General features: G+C 42.1%; 3 long non-coding RNA genes across 4 annotated transcripts in view; 2 read left to right on the top strand and 1 right to left on the bottom strand.

The window, feature by feature from the left end:
* Positions 1–20,360, bottom strand: part of LOC310729190 — a 159,883-nt gene that overhangs the window by 21,076 nt on the left and 118,447 nt on the right. The window lies entirely within an intron of this gene.
* LOC310729199 lies at positions 11,647–12,455 on the top strand. Its single transcript, XR_014534495.1, has 2 exons — positions 11,647–12,088; positions 12,294–12,455. It is a non-coding gene; the product is annotated as an uncharacterized lncRNA (long non-coding RNA).
* LOC310729180 overlaps positions 17,655–20,360 on the top strand; it is an 80,789-nt gene continuing 78,083 nt past the window's right edge. Inside the window, exons 1-3 of one of the 2 annotated variants that reach the window (XR_014534474.1) lie at positions 17,655–17,719; positions 17,823–17,879; positions 17,984–18,045. This is a non-coding gene — a long non-coding RNA (uncharacterized lncRNA). Of the gene's footprint in view, positions 17,720–17,822; positions 17,880–17,983; positions 18,528–20,360 lie in introns of those variants that run through there. The other variant, XR_014534475.1, reaches the window with a different exon arrangement.

The following is a 20,360-nucleotide window of genomic DNA, read 5'->3' as shown; positions in this document are numbered from 1 at the left end:
GCTAATTCCCGAGACCATCATTGGTGTGTATGAGGAGGGAACATCTCCATGGGGTTGTGATCCCCAGGGGTATATGTTGTACACAGGATATTATAATGTACTTGGAGCATTTATCCATGACTTATACCTATATTTCCAACAAACATACTTACAAAGAACATATTTACGTTTAATCACCACATTATCTGTGTAAAGCTGCTTTGAGACAATGTTCATTGTTAAAAGCGCTATACAAATAAAAATGAATTGAATTGAATTCAACTAAAGAGGAGAGGGATCATCCAGCTTGCTATCAGAGCTCAGTTCAAAAGCCTGGTGGTGTTGGGGTGCATTAGTGACTATGAAATTTGCAGCTTGCACATCTGGGAAGGGCTAGGGTTAGGATTAAGGTTAGCACCTTTAATGCTGAAGGATATATATACAGGATTTAGAGCAAAATTTGCTTTCAACCAGATAACACCTTAATATGTTTTGCAAAACACAAGGATAGGAAGCAATGAAGTACAAATACTTAATTGCTATACTTATACTATAGTAGATTTTTCTGATATCAGTACTTTACTTCACAATTTATTTTTCTGACAACCTTTTACTTCCACTCATAAAATTTTGTTAAATTTTTCCATTACATCATTTCCTTACATTTTCAAACCAGGAACCCAGCCATTAGGGTTGCACAAGCCAGTGCAACCTTGGTGATGGTCCCAGACCCTGATAAATGAGGGGGTTGCGTTAGGTAGGGCATCCATCGTAAAACATGTGCCAAATCAAATATGTGGTTCACGAATCAGAAATTCATATCGGATCGGTTGGGGCCTGGGTTACCAACGGCCGCCGCAGGTATTGTTAGCCAACAGGGTACCAGTGGAAATTGGGCTACTGTTGGCCAAAGGAGGAGAAAGAGAGGGGTAAGATATCTACAGAAACGGCAGGTAAGGGTGGGTTTCCAGTCCTGGACATTTTCTTGGGTTCGTTTTTTTGCTTTGGCCACCAGATGCCACCACTGGGCCCTTATCCCTTACTCCCTAGCCACTAAGTGTATAATGTCTCCCACTTGCTCCTAGTTAGTGTTGTCTATTTTAGTTACCCATTTTGGCTTGGTCTTTGTTGGTCATTATATTTGTTATTATTTCTGTTGTGGTATATTCTTCTTTATATTGGTCTTGATATTTGTATTTGAATCTGATCTGTATGGGTTTGTTGGTGAGTGTCTTTCTATTTGGTTTGATTTCTTTGAGTCTAATGTCTTCCCTAGTCTTCTAGCTTCTTCTGTCCTCCCTAGTCTCCTGTTTTCCCTTGTATCGCCTGTCTTCCCAAGTCTTTTGTCTTTCAGAGTCTCCTGGCTTTTCCCGTATTCTCGAGTCTCCTGTCTTCCAGAGTCTCCTGGCTTCTTCTGTTTTCACTAGTCTCTTGGCTTGTCCCGTATTCTCGAGTCTCCTGTCTTCCAGAGTATCCTTGCGTCTTCTGTTTTCCCTAGTCTCCTGGCTTCTCCTGTCTTCTTGAGTCTCCTGGCTTTTCCATTCTCTGAGTTTTCCCAAGCCGCCGGTATTCTCGAGTCTCCTCGTACCGTCTTCCCGCATTCTTCGACCTATTTTATGATTACTTATTTGAATTTGTCTTGTGTTATTTTGTTTTGTTAAACTGACTCTGCCTGTGCTAAACTTTTTGGTTCACTTTTCTCGAGCTTTTTGGACTCATCATTTTCATTAAAGAATCATGTCTTTGCACGTCTCGAGTGTCTCTGAGGTTGAGTTCCAACATCTCCTGACAGGTGGGCAAATTAAATGTTGGTACTATGACTGGTAAAGGGAGAGAGATAGCTGATACGATGAAGAGGAGAAAGTTAAATAGGTTGTGTGTTCAGGAGGCCAATTGGAATGGGAGTAAGGCCAGGACCATTGGAGCGGGGTTTAAACTGTTCTATCATGGTGTGGATGGAAGAAAAAATGTGTATGGGGTGATACTGAAAAAAGAGTACAGTAAGAGCATAGTGGAGGTGAAGAGAGTTTCTGATAGTGTGATGAACATGAAGTTGGAAGTTAAAGGGGTGATTATAAATGTCATCAGTGCCTATGTTTCACAAATGGATAATGATATGGAGGAGAAAAAAAATTCTGGAGTGAGTTAGAATTCTTATTTTTTAATAGTAATTGTTATTATGCAATTTTGATGCAGTATGATGTGAAAGTGATCCACCTCAAGCCAACACACACACACACACCCACAGTACACACACACACACACTGTACACACACACACACACACACACACACACACACACACACACACACACACACACACACACACATTTGCATGCAACACTCTGATTCCCAGAACAGTTAATCATTTTCAGCAGATGTTCCTGGTTCTTCATCCAAACTCACTCAAGCACAACACACAGCTCTGCACTCGACCTGCTGTAAAGGTGCAGTTCCAAATCACTAACAAAGACACTTCACTACTGAAAAATGAGATGTTTTCCAGATTGAAGCTTTATTTTAGCACAGCTACACCACTGACACCACCTCAGACTGCTAAGCATGTGTTAAAGTGTACACTTGAATTCTAGTGGTCTTCACAGCGACTCTTTCGGAACGAGGTGATCTGAGTGGTGTCGTGGTGGGAGACGGTACAGCCGAACACCTCGGCCTCTTCCCAGCGTTCTTTGCTGAGGGTCAGGGTGCTGCTGCGACTGTAGACACCATTCTTCTGATCTTCTGTGCTGGTCAGAACACCTTCGTTCACCTCGACACCGTCCACGGTCCAGCTCGGCAGCGCCCCCTGTGGAGAATAGTCAGAGAGCAGGCAGAGCAGAGAGGTCGAACCCTCAGAGAGCTGCAGAGAGGAGGGAGGGAGCAGAGACACGGAGGGCTTCACCATCGGTCCAGCTGGAGATCAAACAGACACAAAAACACACACACACACACATAATTATAGTCATGATAATGTGAACTCTATCACACTGAACATGGTGATATTTGGTAATTCAGTGTAACGACTGTAAAGCAGATGCAGTAGTTTATATGCACATCCATAACAGAACACAATTCTAAGAACATCATCCAACCAAAATGCAGCTTAACAAAACAACCTCCATCTTCTGAACAACTTCATATCAACACATTGTGCATAAAAATAACCATCACACCACAGTAAAGTCATCTTTGTGCAATTTTGTAGATGAACTTAATAATGATTTATGACTTAGCATTAATGTGAAATCAACACTAGACCACCATTGTTCCTGTTTCACTGTTACAACATTCCCACTGTGATGAATTTGAATAACACAAAGAAATAATGAAATGAAATAAAATTTTACATTTACCATGAATCTGAAAAAGACGTGAATCCTAAAGAATTTTAAAAAAATACGCAAAAGCAGAGAATTTCTCGAATCAGCTCTCTCCTCTTCACATCACATTTCTCTTTTTTTTAGAAAATATCTATTTATTTATGAGAATGCCACATTTTTATTTTGTAGTAAATCTGTATCTACAGTATTTATATTGTGTAATATATCTTGAGCACAGTGTAGTATACACTATACAAGACTGGAGGCAAAATAACATCAAATCATGGATTCTACAGATTTGTCTCTACAGTCAGTAACACAATATAAATTATTTTGTTAAAAACGGTATAATGCTGGTCTCCTTGAAAATCTCCTTTATAGTCAGTCTGAATCTTGATTAATTATTGAATTAAAGTGAGAGCCTGAACTTCTGTAAGTTCTCAACATGCACTTGTAAATTCTTGGAAATCTCCCATTGTGACTGAGTGTGAGAATGACAGTAAGATTGGGGGAATGTGGTAAAAACGTTTCCATACTTAGAGGACACTTTGCATTGGCAGCACATGCTTCAGTGCTCTGGGAGTGTTTATAGCGCTGTGACTTTCACACTTCATGACCGAAAGCTGCTGCTACAGAAACTTCACCGACAGCTACCATGACTTTGATCCACGTCTTCATCTGGACACTGATCCTCTGGACTCAAGGTCAGACACTGCTTCATATTTTATCTCTACAATGATGTGTTCATACAAATAAACACATTGTTTCTGTTCTAATATTTCAGTTTCATGCTGCATTATTGTGTATTTTTACAGAATGCAGAGGTCAAGCAACAGTAACTCAGACTCCTGCAGTGAAATCTGTTCTTCCAGGAGAAACAGTCACCATCAACTGTAAAATCAGTCAGGCAGTGATAAAGGATTCCAATGGTGAACGTTTAACCTGGTATCAGCAAAAACCTGGAGAAGCTCCTAAACTCCTGATTAAATATGTAAATCAGCTACAGTCGGGTTTTCCAGCTCGTTTCAGTGGCAGTGGATCTGGATCTGATTTCACTCTGACCATCAGTGGAGTCCAGACTGAAGATGCAGGAGATTATTACTGTAACAGTTTCCATGAAATCTCTGGTTACTGGTTCACACAGTGATATAGAGTCGTACAAAAACCTCCCTCAGTCAGATAGTAGAGAAACTGCACTGCTGCAGCTGGGAGCGACTGCAGGTGCTGAGTTGAAGGATGTGATACACACAAACACACAAATTCCTATTTAACAGACACGACTATCAGGGCTTTTACTTTGATTTGTGTCTGTGTGTTTAATCTGTTGGTCTCCAGAACATTTGGACCAGAACACAAATAAAATTTAGCAGTTTTCTTTCCTGGTCAGAAACAGATCATTAAGGGTAGTTAGGATTAGTTCACACAGGGATTTATCACCTTTTATAATGTTTTGAGCATATAGAATTATGTGCACTAACAAGTTTTCTCATGAAAGTGAAAATTTCACCCTGGAGGATGAACTGCTACTGAATAATTAGTATTATAATGTCATTAAAGGATTTGATTATATTAAAATGTCTGTTTATTTAAAATGATTGTTAAATAGATTGCACTATAGTGTGGAAACTCAGAAACCCTGAATGTGTGTATAAACATATTTCTTCCTATTCTTTCGGCTTCTCCCATTAGGGGTCGCCACAGCGGATCATCCGTCTTCCCTCACCACATACATGAACCACCACATACATATTTTTCTTCTTCCTGGTGGCTCCATCCTTAGCATTCTCCTACCGACATACCCAATGTCCCTCCTCTGCACATGTCCAAACCAAAACATCCTACATGCGCTGTCCCTCTAATAAACTCATTTCTAATCCTGTTCATCCTCATAACTTCCAACGAAAAACTAAACATCTTCAGCTCTGCTACCTCCAGCTCCACCTCCTGTCTTTTACTCAATGCCACTGTCTCTAAACCATAGAACATCGCAGGTCTCACCACAGTCCTATACACTTTCCCTTTCACTCTTACATATACCCTTCTATCACAAATCACTCATATTTGATTTACAGTATTAATTGGGTAAAATGTGCAATAACTACATTGTGGCCATCAGGTGTCTTTATCCTGAATAATCAGGTAAACAGATTATTAGAACAGCTGGACATTGCAGTGATACACATATTTAGGTGATAATTAAGTAATCTGTGTAACTGTCTCCTTTTACTTGGAATCACAACCAAAGAAATGAGAGGGATTTCTTTTTATGATGACAGCTGAATTATCCTCTTTCTCCCAAAATAGAGCACCACTTTCACAAGATGTTCAACTTTCTTCAACCAAACAGACTGAAGCACAACACAGAGCACTGAATGTACAGCTAAACACACTCTCTCATCACACTGATAATGACTACTAACTCTAATAAAACACACCCAATGTCCAAAATTAAGTTTTATTAATTCAGGAAGAGCAACAGGACAGTGAAGAGAGTAAAGACAGGAATATAAGCATTGTGTAGAATTGAAACTCTATTGTAGATGGAGGTGTGAGCAGCTCAGTGCTTAATTCTATCTTGGAGCTGTTAGTCTTCACACTGGCTCTTTCTGAACGTGACCGGATGATTAGGTTAGGTTAGGTCAACTTTATTATCCCCGAGGGTCAATTTGTTTCACAGCCAGCAGAATCCGTACAATCTCAAATACACAACAACAAACAAACAGTACAGAAGAAAAAAAAAAAAAAAAAAAAAACATTTTAAGTATTTTAAAACCCAATAACAACTGGTACAAAAGAATTTTTAAATCTATTTGTCCTGCAAAGCGGTAAAGAATATCTACGTGAAAAAGGTAACAACATAAAAAGATTCTGCAAAGGATGGCTGGAATCTCTTAACATTAAATCGGCCTTCCTCAGAGTCCTTGCCTTATGCTAACTGTTTAAATCAATCAGGTTGGTGCCGACAATCTTACCACACACTAACAATACCCTGAAGTCTATTTCTATTTTTCAGATTAATAACAACACACAAATGTAAAAGTAATAACTGACTCAATAAAACAAGAATAAAACATTTTCATAAAAGTGCTATATACGTTAAAACCACAGAGTTTCCATAAAAAATACATACGCTGGTGGGCTTTTTTACAAACAGCATCCACATGAGCCCCAAAAGTAAAATTTTCATCTATTATAGTACCAAGATATTTAAAATGATGTACAATCTCAACAGCATGATCATTAATAGCCACAGGAGAGATGGCTGTACGATTCTTCCTAAAATCTACAATCATCGCTATAGTTTTTAAAACATTAATGTCCAAAAAGGACATTACAATCAATACATTACCAATCAATAAAATCTACCAATACAGAACCGTGCACAGAATCATCATTATTAAGGAGGGAAACGATCACTGAATCATCAGCAAACAGAGACGCCTCTCAAGTTGCGTACGACACTCATTAGTATAAAGCACAAATAAAAGAGGTGAAAGAACACACCCTTGCGGTGACCCAGTAGAGGAAAAAAGTACATCAGACAAAACACTGTTCACCTTCACACGCTGAGACCTATTGGTTAAGAAATCCATCAGCCAACTTATCAATCCAAAATCAATATTATGAACACTCTTTAACCTTTCTGCTAGGATATGCGGTTGGATACAATTCAAGGCTGATGAAAAATCAATAAAAACCAAACGTACAAAAGTTTTTGCGCCCTCAAGGTGTGCCAAAATCATATTTAATAGAGCACATATCGCATAATCAACACCCCTGCCTGACCTATAGGCAAACTGAACCGGATCTAGATTTGCCTGTACCATGTTCAAAAGCGCGTCCTTCACAATCCTCTCAAATGTTTTCATTATCAGAGAAGTAAGTGCTACTGGCCTGTACTCATTTAAAGATTTTGGTGCATTATTCTTAGGAACAGGTATGAACCCAGCCATTAGGGGGGCACAAGCCAGTGTACTCTTAGTGCCGGTCCCAAGCCCGGGTAAATGGGGAGGGTTGCGTTAGGAAGGGCATCCAGCGTAAAACATGTGCCAAATCAAATATGCGGATCACAAATGAGAATTTCATACCGGATCGGTCGAGGCCCGGGTTAACAACGACCGCCACAGGTATCGTTAGCCGACAGGGTACCGGTGGAAATTGGGCTACTGTTGGCCAAAGGAGGAGAAGGAGAGGAGGAAGGCGTCTACAGAGACGGCAGGAAAAGGAGCAGTGTAGGAGAGTAGAGGTTCGGGTTGGTACTTTAAATGTTGGTACTATGACGGGTAAAGGGAGAGAGATAGCTGATATGATGGAGAGGAGAAAGGTAGATGTGTTGTGTGTTCAGGAGACCAAGTGGAAAGGGAGTAAGGCCAGGAACATTGGAGGTGGGTTTAAACTGTTTTATCATGGTGTGGATGGGAAGAGAAATGGTGTAGGGGTGATTCTGAAGGAAGCGTACAGTAAGAGTGTAGTGGAGGTGAAGAGAGTTTCTGATAGGGTGATGATCGTGAAGGTGGAAGTTGAAGGGATGATGATAAATGTCATCAGTGCCTATGCTCCACAAGTTGGCTGTGAGATGGAGGAGAAAGAAAGATTCTGGAGTGAATTAGATGAAGTGGTAGATGGTGTACCTAGGAAAGAACGATTGGTGATTGGGGCAGACTTTAATGGGCATGTAGGTGAAGGGAACAGAGGTGATGAGGAGGTGATGGGTAGGTATGGTCTTAAGGAGAGGAATGTGGAAGGGCAGATGGTGGTAGATTTTGCTAAAAGGATGGAAATGGCAGTGGTGAACACGTATTTTAAGAAGAAGGAGGATCATAGGGTGACGTATAAGAGTGGAGGAAGGTGCACACAAGTGGATTATCTACTGTGTAGGAGATGCAACCTGAAGGAGATTGGAGACTGTAAGGTGTTGGCGGGGGACAGTGTAGCTAGACAGCATCGGATGGTGGTCTGTAGGATGGTTTTGGAGGCGAAGAAGAAGAGGAGGAAAGTAAGGTTTGAAACAAGAATAAGATGGTGGAAACTGAAGGAGGAAGAGTGTAGTGTGAGGTTCAGGGAAGAGGTCAGACAGGGGCTTGGTGGTGGTGAAGAGGTGCCGGATGATTGGGCAACTACTGCAGGAGTGATGAGGGAGGCAGCTAGAAAAGTACTTGGTGTGACATCTGGAAATAGAAAGCAAGACAAGGAGACGTGGTGGTGGAATGAGGAAGTGCAGGAGAGCATTAGGGGAAAGAGATTGGCAAAACAGAAGTGGGATCGACAGAGTGATGAGAAGAGTAGGCAGGAGTACAAGGAGATGCGGCAGCAGGTTAAAAGGGATGTGGCGAAAGCCAAGGAAAAGGCATATGAGGAACTGTATAAGAGGTTGGACACTAAGGAAGGAGAAAAGGATTTATACCGATTGGCCAAGCAGAGGGACCGAGCTGGGAAGGATGTACTGCAAGTTAGAGCAATAAAGGATGGAGAGGGAAATGTGTTGACTAGTGAGGAGAGTGTGTTGAGAAGATGGAGGGAGTATTTTGAGCAGCTGATGAATGAGGAAAATCAGAGAGAGAGAAGGTTGGAGGATGTGGAGTTGGTGAAGCAGGATGTAGATAGGATTAGTAAGGAGGAAGTGAGAGCAGCGATTAAGAGGATGAAGAATGGAAAGTCGGTTGGACCAGATGACATACCGGTAGAAGCGTGGAGATGTTTAGGAGAGATGGCAGTGGAGTTTTTAACCAGATTGTTTAACAGGATTCTGGAAGGGGAGAGGATGCCTGAGGAATGGAGAAGGAGTGTGCTGGTACCGATCTTTAAGCATAAGGGAGATGTGCAGACCTGCAGTAACTACAGGGGAATTAAGTTGATCAGTCACACCATAAAGTTATGGGAAAGAGTAGTGGAAGCCAGGCTGAGAGAAGAGGTGACCATCTGTGAGCAACAGTATGGTTTCATGCCGAGGAAGAGCACCACAGATGCCTTATTTGCTTTGAGGATGTTGATGGAGAAGTATAGAGAAGGACAGAAGGAGCTGCATTGTGTATTTGTGGATTTAGAGAAAGCGTACGACAGGGTGCCGAGAGAGGAGTTGTGGTATTGTATGAGGAAGTCAGGTGTGTCAGAGAAGTATGTAAAGGGTGGTGCAGGACATGTATGAGGACAGTGTGACGGCAGTAAAGTGTGCAGTAGGTACGACAGACTGGTTCAGGGTGAAGGTTGGACTGCATCAAGGATCGGCCCTGAGCCCTTTCCTGTTTGCAGTGGTGATGGACAGGTTGACGGACGAGGTCAGACAGGAGTCTCCCTGGACTATGATGTTTGCAGATGATATTGTGATTTGTGGTGAGAGTAGAGAGCAGGTTGAGAAGAGCCTGGAGAGGTGGAGATATGCGCTGGAGAGAAGGGGAATGAAAGTCAGTAGGAGTAAGACAGAGTACATGTGTGTGAATGAGAGGGAGGGAAGTGGAGTGATGCGGTTGCAGGGAGAAGAGATGGAGAAGGTGGAGGAGTTCAGGTACCTGGGGTCAACAGTGCAAAGTAATGGAGAGTGTGTTAGGGAAGTAAAGAAAAGAGTGCAGGCAGGGTGGAGTGGGTGTAGAAGAGTGACAGGAGTGATTTGTGATAGAAGAGTATCTGCAAGAATAAAAGTTTATAGGACTGTGGTGAGACCTGCAATGTTGTATGGATTAGAGACAGTGGCATTGAGTAAAAAACAGGAGGTGGAGCTGGAGGTAGCAGAGCTGAAGATGTTGAGGTTTTCGTTGGGAGTGACGAGGATGGACAAGATTAGAAATGAGTTTATTAGAGGGACAGCACATGTAGGATGTTTTGGTGACAAGGTGAGGGAGGCGAGATTGAGATGGTTTGGACATGTGCAGAGAAGGGACATGAATTATATTGGTAGAAAAATGCTGAAGATGGAGCCACCAGGTAGGAGGAAAAGAGGAAGGCCAAGGAGGAGGTTCATGGATGTGGTGAGGGAAGACATGCAGGTAGTTGGTGTAAAAGAGGCAGATATAGAGGACAGGGTGGTATGGAGACGGATGATCCGCTGTGGCGACCCCTAATGGGAGCAGCCGAAAGAAGAAGAAGAAGAAGAAGATTCTTAGGAACAGGTACGATAATAGACTCTTTCCAAAGACAGGGAACCTTATTAAGACTCAATGACATTTTAAAAATAAAACAAAAAATATCTGCAAGTTGTTCCACACAATTCCTAAGAATTCGGCCCCCAATACCATCCGGGCCAGGACTTTTCCTCTCTCTTACACCTCGAAAAAGTTTTAAAACCATATCCTTGTCGACATTAACCCTATTCTGTTCCGGAGCAGCATTATTAAACACTGCCAATTCCTGACTAAAATCATGACTATTAAAACGATTATAAAAAGACATTCAGATCATTAGAAAGATCAAAATCAAGCTTCCCATCAAGAGAAATATAAAGTTTTTTGGAATTCATCCCCATCATGGATTTTACCCCCTCCCATGCAGAACGTGAATTCCCGGTTTTTAGCATATCCTCCACTTTGACCTTATAATTAAGCCTTGCCATTTTAAGTTCTTTTTTAACTTGTTTTTTTAATACCTTATAAAACAATCTTGATTTAAACAAATGTTTCTCTTAATAATCGTATTTTTTACCGATTTAGTGACCCATGGTTTATTATTCTGGTAAATAGCCAGAATAATTGACACTGTCATCGAAGACGATACAAACAAACTCCTCCCCCTTTTCCCAGAGCGCTTTGCTGAAGGTCAGGGTGCTACTTTGTTTGTGTAACCGTTCTTCTTCTGTTCATCAGGGCTGGTTAGAACCCCTGCGTTCACTACTGAGCCGTCCACTGTCCAGCTCACCGTCGCCCCCTGTGCGGAGTAGGCAGACAGCAGGCAGAGCAGTGAGGCCGGTCCCTCAGAGAGCTGCAGAGATGATGGATGGAGCAGAGACATGGAGGGCTTCACAGTGGGACCCTCTGGAGGAAAACAACAACAACACATATTTACACACACATACACAAAATGTTCTCGTTAATGCTTCTTTAAATCACTGCAGTTTAGTAGGTTTAATCAGCAGGAGAAAATTTACGAGCTACTCTTTATATTGTGGAGCGACTCGGACTTCAATCAGCTTTATTCTGTTTTAGCCACTTCAAGTAAGTGCTCCCTGTGTGATAGAAGGAAATAAATCTGATGACAGAAATGTTCACTTTTTTACACAAACACACAGCAGCATCTGTCTGTATTTTCCATCAGCACAAAGACTTCAGAATAATGTACACAACACTGCAGATATGAACCAATGAGCAGGTTTCCACTCACCAACACAAACACACTGGAAATTTATTACATTTTCAATATCAGTGTTGGGCAACGTTACTTTTAAAAGTAACGCATTACAATATTGAGTTACTCCCCAAAAAAGTAACTAATTACGTTACTTAGTTACTTTTTATGGAAAGTAATACATTATATTACTTTTGCGTTACTTTTGCGTTACTTGTATCTCTTACACGCCTTACAGGTGTAACAGGTGTAATATAGATCATTGCCATTAAGAAATAGGTTATATTAGGGCAAAAGACATGTCTTAAAAATGTTAAATGTTTAATAACTTCTTAGAGAACAATAAGATGATCGACTAACTTTTGACCACAAGGCTGAACACTTTCCAGTCGTACTTCTGTACACTGCTTTTCAATCTGCCTTCGCCATCAGTAATGTAACTATCGTTAGTGTATATAAGGTTAAGGGTGTGGGCTGCACACCGGTGATGTGGAGGGAGAACATACCTTTCGCTGTCATCTCGTAAAACTTCGTGCAATTCCGTAAATATGACTACATACCTACATCATTATCTGATTCATCATCAGCTTGAAACATTCTGAACGCGTTTACAAAGTTTGCGCTATTATCAGTGACCGTGGCAGTTTATCTTCCCACAAAGAGCAAATGAGCTGTGAATTTGCTCTCTATCTCCGCTGTGATGGCATCGTACATGTGTCTCCCATAGAAAACTTTTATTCTGAGCAGTCTAGAGAGCTGCAGTGGTGGAAAGTCGGCAAAAGTTTTCTATATTTCTGTCTCCATTTCCATATATGCAACATTATACACACACACACACACACACACACACACACACACACACACACACACACACACACACACACACACACACACACACACACCTGTAGTGCTGTGCTTTGCATGCAGATGTTTATTTTTTTTTCTAAGTGGTATTTTTTGCAGTTTACAAGATCTTTTCACCAACACATAATCTACACTTAACCATTATTCCTTTCTCCTTCTCCTCGACTAGTTCAAAATAATAAGAATACTTCCATCGCAGTAATGTAATCTCTAATTTGGCATCTCCGCTTCTGACCAGCTTCTGTTCTGTTCGATTCTACGTGACTACGTTAATTTTAATTCAGTATTTATTTTTTATGCAAAATAATTAAACTAAAAATAACTCGCATTACTTTTAAAAAAAAAGTAACTCAGATATTAGTGTGTAAATTCATAAAGTAACGCGCTACTTTACTCGTTACTCCAGAAAAGTAATATTATTACGTAACGCACGTTACTTGTAACGCGTTACCCCCAACAGTGTTCAATATTAACTCGTTTCTTATTCATTTTACTGCTTAAAGTTTAGACTTTGAGCACATCGTACTGTATACAGTGCAGAAGACAGGAGAAGAAATAACATCAAATGATGGATTAGTGATGAGATTTGTCTCTACAGTCAGTAACATAATATACATGATACATAAAAAAAGTTATAATGCTGGTCTCCTCAAAATCTCAGTCTAAATCCTAATGGAATTAAAGTGGAAGTCTGAACTTCTGTCATTTTTCTACATTCATTTATAACATCTTGATATTTTCCAAGAAATCTCCTGTGACTGAGTGTGAGAATGACAGTAAGATTGGGGGAATGCGGTAAAGACGTTTCCATACTTAGAGGACACTTTGCATTGGCAGCACATGCTTCAGTGCTCTGGGAGTGTTTATAGCGCTGTGACTTTCACACTTTATGACTGAGAGCTGCTGCTACAGAAACTTCACCCACAGCTACCATGACTTTGATCCCCGTCTTTATCTGGACACTGATCCTCTGGACTCAAGGTTAGACACTGCTTTATATTTTATCTCTACAATGATGTGTTAATAAAAATACACATATTGTTTCAGTTCTAATATTTCAGTTTCATGCTGCATTATTGTGTATTTTTACAGGATGCAGAGGTCAAGCAACAGTAACTCAGACTCCTTCAGTGAAATCTGTTCTTCCAGGAGAAACAGTCACCATCAACTGTAAAACCAGTCAGGCAGTTTACAAGGATTCAAATGGTGTCTGGTTGAACTGGTATCAGCAGAAAGCAGGAGAAGCTCCTAAATTCCTCATTAAATATGTAAATCAGCTACAGTCGGGTTTTCCAGCTCGTTTCAGTGGCAGTGGATCTGGATCTGATTTCACTCTGACCATCAGTGGAGTCCAGACTGAAGATGCAGGAGATTATTACTGTCAGAGTTACCACAGCATCACAGGCTACTGGTTCACACAGTGATATAGAGTCGTACAAAAACCTCCCTCAGTCAGATAGTAGAGAAACTGCACTGCTGCAGCTGGGAGGGACTGCAGGTGCTGAGTTGGAGGATGTGATACACACAAACACTCAAATCCCTATTTACCAGACACAAATCTTGTATCTTTTACATTCATTTGTGTGTCTGTGTTTCATTTATTGGTCTTGAGATATTTTGAGACCAGAACACAAATTAAATTTAGCACATTGCTTCACTGGTCAGAAAGCTACTGACTTTAATATGAGCTGTGATTATTTCTTACAGAGCTTTATCATATTTTATAATGTTTTGAGCATATAGCATTAGGTACCCAAAAAGGTTTTCTTAGTAGAGTAAAATTTTCAGCCTAGAGAATGAACTGCAAACTTAATATTTACTATTATAATTAGTCATTAAATTACTTTATAATATTAACATCAGTGTTTAATTACAATTATTATAAATCAGATTGCACTAAAGAGTGGAAACCATATATATAAATATATTTAATGTATTATTAGGTCTTTTGTGCACTAAGAACATGGGTGCCATCAGGAGACTTTCTCATGAATATTCAAGTTATTTTTCTAACTTCGCTCTGTGTTTCACTATGGGGAATCGCTTTGGGCCTGACCAACTGAGGAAGCTCCTATGACACCACGTCTGCCTTGACAGACATTTCGACCTGATATCAGGCTCCCGCCGCACCTTTACTATTGATGTAAACCCATTTCAACCTAATTTGCACTTTCATCTCGTGAGGGACTACATCAAGCTCTCTCAGCACATCCGGTTTCCTACTGGTTTTTGCTAAACTGTTCATCGGGCGGACCGTCATTGGATTCCACCATCGAACGTGAGACCAGTCATACAGGATCGTGCTGAGCGACATCGCGACTTCGCGTATAAAAAGAATATGCCTTTTTTGACCTATCGGGTATTAAATTACACTGTAGGGACTTAGTAGCATCAAGCTAACTAAAGGCTTCACGTGTCAAGGCTAAGCCTTCAACGGGATAACTACCCTGCGAATATTGATAGACTAACGTGTTGTGATGAGTCTCGATTTTCTCTATACTCAGCCAGGTCAACCCCATGTGGAGCAACTACTCAGGCAGGGACCCTCATCCTATGTGCATCGCATGCATGGGCCCGAAACACACGTTGGGACTTTACTGTCCGCTTAACAGGCATAGATTTTGGAGAAGATGGGGCAGCAGCTCGACACAGGAGTGCCCAACCCGGCACTCTGGGACGAGATTTGCGTAGTGACCTTATTTTGTGCTCTTCACGAGGCGCGGTTCAGGGCTACGGCATGATGGGCTTAGCTGTGTCAGGTGAGAGAGAGCGTTATGGCTGAACCTGTCAGGCTTGGGTGACACGCAGAAAGCGGAGGTGATGGACTCTGCTTATGACCCTGCTAATGGTTTGTTTGGTCCAGCTCTCGAGAAAATGAGAGAAACCAGCACTCTCCGGAAACAAGAGGACAAAGCTTTCAACCTCTGTTTACCTCACAAGCTGACACCAAAACCACCCTCTCAGCCAGCGCGCCAGGGCTTTGTTGCAGCCGCGGCTGCAAGAGGGAGACTGGTGGGTGCAAGGAGTGTGAGACCGGCTCTCAGCAGGCAGCATGCTGGCCAGGGTCCAAGATCGGATGGCTCGGGACCATGGGGGAATCATTTGTTTGTGGCCGTGGCAGCTAGAAGCCGTCTGCCCCACCCCGAGGATCGAAAGAAGAAGCGTGTAGCCTGACACGCAAATGTTCCCCTATCCTCCTCTCTCTGCCTGCAAAGAGAAGGAGGAGGGAACACAGCCCGGTTCTGAGTTCTGTAGGAGGGAAACTGTTCAGTGTCACCAAGCACTCACACAATGTGTTTAGACGCAATAAAGATTGCAGCATCGCATCCAAACCCCGATATGCAACCCAAGTTAAAAAAACACAATAAATGTGACACTTTCCCATCCAGGTGGCCAGCCGAGGGCAATAATTTGCAAAAATACCCAAAAGTTTTAAGCACCCCCCCAGTCTCACCGCCTGGAGGGAGTGCTCGCTCCTACAGTGGAGCCCAGCATGTTGACGATCATCAATGCGCGATCAAAGAGGAACAATAGTATCGCTCTGGATAAGGGCTGAATAGTAGACGCTCTGGATAAGAGCGTCTGCTAAATCCAGCAAATGTAAATGTAAAGTATACAGGTGCTCTCTTTTTCCGCAACTGGTTCAAGCGCTGGGTGTTAAACACTATTTCTCAGAGCACTATTTTACAGGCTTCAATTTGCCATGAAACAACCCAGGTTCAACGGAGTGTTAGTCTCGATATCTGAGGGAGATTCGGCTCGCGTCCTAACAGCCGAGATCGACACTTATGTGCAGAAGGGCGAGCAGAGTTGTGTAAGGAGAGGGAAGCTATAAGGGTATTTACTCCCGGTACTTTGTGATTCCGAAGAGAGGAAGTGCATCTCTTCATCCGATCTTAGAACTACGTGTGTTACACAAGCACCTAAGAAAATACTAATTTAAAATGTTGACACACAAAGTGCTCTGTCGGTTGATCCTTCCAGACGATTGGTTTGTATGATCGATCAGAATAAACAGAGAAAAATACTGCTTGAAACCCACGCATTGCGCAAAATATCTAGAGCTCAGTATAGATTCCCTCCCTGATAGAATCATGCTGACAGAGAGGAGAATTGCATCTCTCATACAGTGTCTCTCCCGTTTTTGGACGGAGACTATGGTCCCATTCAGAGTGTGCTTACGGATGCTGGGTTCAATGGCCTCTGTCATTTTTGTAGTACATTTGGGACTTCTCACGATGAGAGAATTTCAGCGTTGGGTTACACACCTGCGGTGGTGTCCCCGGCGACATCTCAGTCGACCGGCCAGAGTAACGCAAACTACTTGGAGCTGTTGGCAGTGTTTCTAGTGCTGAAACATTTTATGACCTTCATAAAGGGCCAACATGTCCTAGTGAAAACCAACAATTCCATGGCGGTTGCTTAGATAAATCCAATTCCATCAGTTGAAAAAAACTAAAACAAAATAACTGAATGTGGTGCGACATGAGGTTCTTGTCCATCAGAGCCACTCATGTCCCATGTGTGTGGGATTAATTGCAGATTAATTGTCCAGAGAAAACCCCCTGTACTGGGAATGGAAGTTGCACACCCAAGTGGTGAAGCAGATATGGCAGAGATACGGCCGGACTGCAGTAGATCTCTTTGCCTCGCATGAAAACTCTCAGTGTCCTCTGTAATCCTCTCTAAAGAACAAAAATGCACGGTTGGATGTCAAGTCAAGTCAAGTCAAGTCAAGTTTATTTGTATAGCGCTTTTCACAACAGACATTGTCTCAAAGCAGCTTTACAGAAATCAACAGTCAAGGTGAATGGTGTGCATTTGTCCCTGATGAGCAGCCCTGGCTACAGTGGCAAGGAAAAACTCCCTTAGATGTAATGAGGAAGAAACCTTGAGAGGAACCAGACTCAAAAGGGGAACCCATCCTCATTTGGGTGACATCAGAGTTTGATCATAAATCTTTCAACAATACAGAACACTGGAGAGTGAGAACTAACATGAGTACTGGAGTATAAGATTATAAGTGTAACCAGGTTAAAAAGACAATGTGTATTCATGTTATTTAGGCTTTGTGTTGAGTGTGTGACACACAGTGTGTACTAATGCACTTTTCCATGCACTGCTAAAAGGTTTCGCTGGCCCTTTAAGAAACGGAACTATATTGCAAAAGGGTTGTTTCCTTCCGGTAAACAGAGCGCAACATCTAGTTGGTGCACTAAATTTAGCCATAAAGCACAAAGAATGACCGATTTCTTTTGGGATATATCTCGTTTGGTGTGGAAAAGAAGCGTAAGTGATTAAATATAATCAGTATAAGACTTTCTTAAATAGTTTTGTGTATAATTTTATGTGGACCAGAGATATTGAGATGTGGTTACTCTGTTTAATCAAGAGGGGAGAAAGTGCCTCGTTAGCCTCGTGCGTTTTTGGGTGAGCGGGAAGCATCAGAGTAAGTTTTGTAACTTTTTATAATTCCACAAAATGGGTTAATTTGCCATGTACATGCATGTTTATTGAAATAAGTTCTGTATTTTGTTTCTTTAACATGTGTAGAGAAAGAACGAGTCTGTAATATCCGGTGATAGCGTGTGCATGTGCCAGAGTGGTGGTAAAAAGTAAGTTTGGGACATTGTAATTGATTCCATTCTCTCTATAAACTCATTGAGTCATAAGTTATTTACTGGGATGTAATAATCCAGGTTTAAGTGTAAGAGCACGTGTTATGCTGTGTAATGATATTTGCACTGTTAACTGTATTATGCATTAATCACACACAACAATGTAACGTTATAAAGGATTGTATTTTCATGTACTCTTCATGTTACTTAAGCAGCCTTATTCAGTCTTCTGTGCAGATGTTATATTCACGTGTCTGTTTGTTTCCTAACATCAGGGGCTGCTACCGTTGTCTATGTTCATGGGTTGTTTTTATTATGTCTATATTAGTTGGGTGAACAAAGAGTTTTGTTCCTTACTGTTGTGACTTGGAACAATTATATGAGCACTGTGATAAGAGAAGCAGACTTTTTGTTTGTTAACCAGGTATTCACTAGTCCTACCCTTCCAACTCAATCCTCCCCAAAGTTTGCATCATTAACGCTGCACTGCTTAACGTGCAGTCTGAAAATAAAAGATCCCCGCTAAAATATATTATCTGTGTCCGGTGTCATTACTTATTCATCTCCCGGGCTACATAAGTAATGTTCTTTCTACAGTCTTTGGTATAAAAGCTCAACATTTGTGATCATCATAGATCCAGCATCAGCTTCTCCATGCCAGAGCCTTTAAACACTCCAGGAGATCCAATGCCACACATGTAGTGGGATCCAATTGGCACTCGTACGTCTGTAGATGGTTCGGGATGTTTGCGAGTTCGGCATCTACTTCTCCATGATCATCCATAGGTCCATAATCTTCACGAGGTGGGACGTGACTGGAGCTGGCCAAACCTCAGAAAGCCTCGGGATGGGAAGAGAAAGAGAAGCAGTGGAGAGCAATTAGCGTAGCTGCTGTTCATGATGTGGACACTTTAGCCCACCCAAGGCTGAACGTCCATCTACATGCGTTTCCTCCACTGAGCTGGATTTCCCATCTCTAGTCAGAGTCTGGGAACTAGGCTTGTCACAGCTCCATGCTGGCTGTCCAGACACTGGATCGCCGAGATATTTCAACTGCTTTCAGATGAGCCGTGGTCACTCCCTCCACAGAGGGAGCTCCTGTTCCAGGCGGGAGGGGAGATTTATTATCCCCACCCAGAAAGGGAAAGGGAAAGCTTTCTCTACTTTGAAACTATACATAGCAGCTATTTCTGCATGCAATGTCGGGTTTGGCATCAAACCTGCAGGTCGGCACCCTTTAATAAATTGTTTCATGAAAGGAGTGCCATAAGAGGCCGGTGTCTGGCCGCTGGTTCCACTGTGGGATCTGTCTATGGTCTTGGAGGCTCTTTTTCAATACCCTTTCGAGCCATTGGATAGCATAGGGTTGAGATTTGTCTCTCTTAAGACGGCGCTGCTTGTGGCTCTGGTAACAGCTAAGTGAGCTGCAAGCCCTTTCTGTCAGTCCAGCCTGTTTGCAGTTTGCCCCAGGGCTCTCGTAAGTTTCCTTTTGCCCTAACCCGGCATTTCTACCTGAAGTGATGGATATTTCTTATAGATGTTCCATTGCAGAGCTTTTGGCTTTCCACCATCCTCCATTCTCTTCTCAGGAGTAGGAGGGGTTGAATTCCTGGTGTCCGGTGCGGGCTCTCCATACATATGTCAAGAGAACAGCAAGCTTCAGGAGGAATGACCAGCTGTTTGTGTCTTGGGCTGCTCTCCACAAGGGGAAGCCGTTGTCAATGCAGCGGCTGTCCCACTGGATTGTTGAGGCTATATCTTTAGCATATGAATGCAGAGGCTCTCAGGTGCCTGAGGGTCTAAGGGCCCACTCTCCTAGGGGGACGGCGACATCAGGGGCTCTACTAAGGGAGTTTATGTTCAGGAAATTTGGCTGGTTGGCCTATGCCACACACCTTTGTGTGATTTTATAGACTGAATGTGTCTGAGTCTTCCTTAGCACATGCAGTGCTAGGGGCCAGAAGGTCAGAGCCCATGTAATATGGTATAGCGGGATCACATTCAATCCAGAAGTGGTCTATATCTACTATAGTGAAACACAGAGTGAAGTTAGAAAAAGAACGATGGGTTACTCAACGTAATCCCGGGTTCTTTATTAACAGAGTGAGGTGTTTTACCAGCACTTCCCTCCTTGCACAGGAACAGGAAGAAATCTCGCTACAATGATGTTGTAAGGGGGTCGAGACAGAATGTCCAGATATATACGATGTTGCAGGGTACAGTGACGGTGACCAGAAGCAAACTGTAGTCCTGAGTTAATGTAGCAGACTGTTGACATTAACTACAGTCCAAATCCATCCTCAAAGCTCCCG

The sequence above is a fragment of the Silurus aristotelis genome, assembly GCF_946808225.1.
Source record: "Silurus aristotelis genome assembly, chromosome: 7".
Classification (NCBI taxonomy): domain Eukaryota; kingdom Metazoa; phylum Chordata; class Actinopteri; order Siluriformes; family Siluridae; genus Silurus; species Silurus aristotelis.
The sequence above is the reverse complement of the archived record's forward strand: the minus strand, read 5'-3'. Positions and strand labels throughout refer to the sequence as shown.